Source organism: Arachis hypogaea, chromosome 5 (genome assembly GCF_003086295.3).
Source record: "Arachis hypogaea cultivar Tifrunner chromosome 5, arahy.Tifrunner.gnm2.J5K5, whole genome shotgun sequence".
Taxonomy (NCBI): domain Eukaryota; kingdom Viridiplantae; phylum Streptophyta; class Magnoliopsida; order Fabales; family Fabaceae; genus Arachis; species Arachis hypogaea.
This window is the reverse complement of record NC_092040.1, coordinates 31,811,293-31,815,872: the sequence shown is the minus strand read 5'-3', so window position 1 is coordinate 31,815,872 and position 4,580 is coordinate 31,811,293. Positions and strand designations below refer to the sequence as shown.

At 40.4% G+C, this 4,580-nt stretch overlaps 1 non-coding gene across 1 annotated transcript; it reads left to right on the top strand.

The window, feature by feature from the left end:
* The first annotated feature begins 3,994 nt into the window (after nt 1–3,994).
* LOC112805023 (small nucleolar RNA R71) lies at nt 3,995–4,098 on the top strand. The gene has a single exon (XR_003203637.1). It is a non-coding gene; the product is annotated as a small nucleolar RNA R71 (small nucleolar RNA).
* The last annotated feature ends 482 nt before the right edge of the window (nt 4,099–4,580 follow it).

Here is a 4,580-nt window from a genome sequence, read left to right as displayed (position 1 = left end):
TTAAACTTACTAAAAACTACCTAAAAACAATGCCAAAAAGCGTATAAATTATCCGCTCATCACAACACCAAACTTAAATTGTTGCTTGTCCCCAAGCAACTGAAAATTAAATAGGATAAAAAGAAGAGAATATACTATAAATTCCAGAATATCAATGAATATTAATTTAATTAGATGAGCGGGACTTGTAGCTTTTTGCTTCTGAACAGTTTTGGCATCTCACTTTTTCCTTTGAAGTTTAGAGTGATTGGTTTCTCTAGGAACTTAGAATTTCAGATAGTGTTATTGACTTTCCTAGTTAAGCATGTTGATTCTTGAACACAGTTACTTATGAGTCTTGGCTGTGGCCCTAAGCACTTTGTCTTCCAGTATTACCACCGGATACACAAATGCCACAGACACATGACTGGGTGAACCTTTTCAGATTGTGACTCAGCTTTGCTAGAGTCCCCAGTTAGTGGTGTCCAGAGCTCTTAAGCACACTCTTTTGGATCACGACTTTAACCACTCAGTCTCAAGCTTTTCACTTGGACCTTCATGACACAAGCACATGGTTAGGGACAGCTTGATTTAGCCGCTTAGGCCTGGATTTAACTTCCTTGGGCCCTCCTATCCATTGATGCTCAAAGCCTTGGATCCTTGTTGCCCTTGCCTTTTGGTTTTAAGGGCTATTGGCTTTTTCTGCTTGCTTTTTCTTTCTATTTTTTTCGCCATTTTTTTTCGCACAAGCTTTTGCTTTTCACTGCTTTTTCTTGCTTCAAGAATCAATTCATGAATTTTTCAGTTCATCAATAACATTTCTCTTTGTTCATCATTCTTTCAAGAGCCAACAATTTTAACACTCATAAACAACAAGATCAAAAATATGCACTGTTCAAGCATTCATTCAGAAAACAAAAAGTATTGCCACCACATCAATATAATTAAATTAAATTCAATAATAAATTCGAAATATATGTACTTCTTGTTCTTTTGAATTAAAACATTTTTTCATTTAAGAGAAGTGAAGGATTAATGGGTTTTATTCATAGCTTTAAGGCATGGTTACATACTAATGATCATGAAGTAGAGACACAAAACATAGATAAACACAATAATTAAAAACCGAAAACAGAAAGAAAATAAGAACAAGGAATGAATCCACCTGAGTGAGGGTGGCGTCTTCTTGAAGGTCCAATGGTGCATTTTGAGCTCCTCTATGTCTCTTCCTTGCCTTTGTTGCTCCTCCCTCCTTGCTCTTTGATCTTCTCTTATTTCTTGGAGAATGATGGAGTGTTCATAATGTTCCACCCTTAGTTGCTTCCAATATTTGTGTGGAGGATAACTTATTCCCTGAGGTATCTCAGGGATCTCTTGATTTGCAGCCACATGTTCTACCACTAAGCTATGACGGCTTATATTTTTTTCATCTCCCAAGACTCAGAGGTGGAAGCTTTTGTCTTCCCTTTGAGGTTTCTCTGGCCTTAGGTGCCATTAATGGTAATGGAAAAGCAAAAAAGCTATGCTTTTACCACACCAAACTTAAAATATTGCTCGCCCTCGAGCAAGAGAAGAAAGAAGAGAGGAAGAAGAAGAAGAAGAAAATGGAGGTGAGTGAGGGGAGATGGATTCGGCTATATGGGTGGGATTGGGTGGGAAAGAGAAGTTGAATTGTAAAGGTAGGTGGGGTGTATGGGGAAGAGTGGATAGATGTAGGTGGTGAATGAAAATAGAAGGGATGACCATGAATGGAAAGAGAGAGGGCGAGGTAGGTGGGGATCCTGTGGGGTCCACAGATCCTGAGGTGAAAAGAAATACCATTCCTTCACCATATAGGCATGTAAAATGCCTTCGTGCATCATTCTGGCGTTTAAACGCCCATTGGTGCACGTTCTGGGCGTTCAACGCCCATGTAATGCATGTTTCTGGCGTTGAACGCCAGTTTCATGCTTGTTACTGGCGTTCAACGCCAGTTTGTCCTCTCTGGGCACATTCCTGGCGTTCAGCGCCAGGATGTTGCTTGTTTCTGGCGTTCAGCGCCAGAATGGTGCTCTGTTCTGGCGTTGAACGCCGGCCAGATGCACCTTACTGGCGTTGAACGCCAGTCTGTGCTGCCTCCAGGGTGAAAAATTTTTTTCTTCTGTTTTTGACTCTGTTTTTTAATTTTTTTTATTTTTTCGTGACTCCTCATGATCATGTACCTAATTGAACACAAAAATAACAAAGAAACAAAATAAAATAAAATTAGATAAATAAAATTGGGTTGCCTCCCAACAAGCGCTTCTTTAATGTCAATAGCTTGACAGTGGCTCTCATGGAGCCACCAGGTGATCAGGTCAATGTTGTATAGTTGTCCACACCAAACTTAGAGTTTGGATATGGGATCTTAACACCAAACTTAGAGTTTGGTTGTGGCCTCACAACACCAAACTTAGAATTTGACTGTGTGGGCTCTTCTTGACTCTGAACTGTGAGAAGCTCTTCATGCTTACTCTCTTTTGTCACAGAGGGATGGCCATGTGCCTTAAACACAAGGTAGTCCCCATTCAATTGAAGGACTAACTCACCTCTGTTAACATCTATCACAGCTTCTGCTGTGGCTAGGAAAGGTCTTCCTAGGATGATGCATTCATCATCTTCCTTCCTAGTGTCTAGGATTATGAAATCAGCAGGGATGTAAAGGCCTTCAACCTTTACTAGCACGTCCTCTACTATTCCATAAGCTTGTCTTATTGACTTATCTGCCAATTGCAATGAAAACAAGGCAGATTGTACCTCAATGATCCCTAGCTTCTCCATTACAGAAAGTGGCATCAGATTTATCCCTGACCCAAGATCACATAGAGCTTTTTCAAAGCTCATGGTGCCAATGGTGCAAGGTATTAAGAACTTGCCAGGATCTTGTTTCTTTTGAGGTAGAGTTTTCTGAATCCAAGTATCTAGTTCACTAATGAGCAAGGGAGGTTCACTTTCCCAAGTCTCATTACCAAACAGCTTGGCATTCAGCCTCATGATAGCTCCTAAATATTGAGCAACTTGCTCTCCAGTCACATCTTCATCCTCTTCAGAGGAAGAATAGTCTTCAGAGCTCATGAATGGCAGAAGGAGATTTAATGGAATCTCTATGGTCTCTAGATGAGACTCAGATTCCTCTGGATCCTTAATAGGAAACTCCTTCTTGCTTGAAGGACGTCCCAGGAGGTCTTCCTCACTAGGATTTTCGTCCTCCTCCTCCCCTATGCATTCGGCCACTTTGATTAAATCAATGGCCTTGCATTCTCCTTTTGGATTCTCTTCTGTATTGCTTGGGAGAATGCTGGGAGGAGTTTCAATGACTTTCTTACTCAGCTGCCCCACTTGTGCCTCCAAATTTCTAATGGAAGATCTTGTTTCATTCATGAAACTGAAAGTGGCCTTTGACAGATCAGAGACTATATTGGCTAAATTAGAAGTGTTTTGTTCAGAGTTCTCTGTCTGTTGCTGAGCAGATGATGGATATGGCTTACTATTGGTTAGCCTATTGCGTCCACCATTGTTAAAGCCTTGTTGAGGCTTTTGTTGATCCTTCCAGGAGAAATTTGGATGATTTCTCCATGATGGGTTATAGGTGTTTCCATAAGGTTCACCCATGTAATTAACCTCTGCCATAGCAGGGTTTTCAGGATCATAAGCTTCTTCAGAAGCTGCCTCTCTAGTACTGTTGGATGCATGTTGCAATCCATTCAGATTTTGAGAGATTATGTTGACCTGTTGAGTCAACATTTTGTTCTGAGCCAATATGGCATTCAGAGCATCAATTTCAAGAACTCCTTTCTTCTGAGGTACCCCATTATTCACGGAATTCCTCTCAGAGGTGTACATAAACTGGTTGTTTGCAACCATGTCAATGAGTTCTTGAGCCTCTTCAGGCGTTTTCTTCAGGTGAATAGATCCACCTGCAGAATGGTCTAGTGACATTTTCGAAAATTCAGAGAGACCATAATAGAATATATCTAACATGGTCCATTCTGAAAACATGTCAGATGGACATCTTTTGGTCAACTGCTTGTATCTTTCCCAAGCTTCATAGAGGGATTCACCATCTTTTTGTTTGAAGGTTTGAACATCCACTCTCAGCTTGCTCAGCTTTTGAGGAGGAAAGAATTTATCTAAGAAGGCAGTGACCAGCTTATCCCAGGAGTTCAGGCTATCCTTAGGTTGTGAATCCAACCATATTCTAGCTCTGTCTCTTACAGCAAAAGGGAAAAGCATGAGTCTGTAGACTTCAGGATCAACTCCATTCGTCTTTACAGTCTCACAGATCTGCAAGAACTCAGTTAAAAACTGATAAGGATCTTCAGATGAAAGTCCATAAAACTTGCAGTTTTGTTGCATCAAAGCAACTAATTGAGGCTTAAGCTCAAAGTTATTGGCTCCAATGGCAGGAATGGAGATGCTTCTTCCATCAAACTTGGACGTTGGCTTTGTGAAATCACCAAGCATTCTCCTTGCATTATTATTATTATTATTTTCGGCTGCCATCTCCTTCTCTTGTTCGAAAATTTCTGAAAGGTTATTTCTGGATTGTTTTAATTTAGCTTCTCTTAATTTTCTCTTCAGAG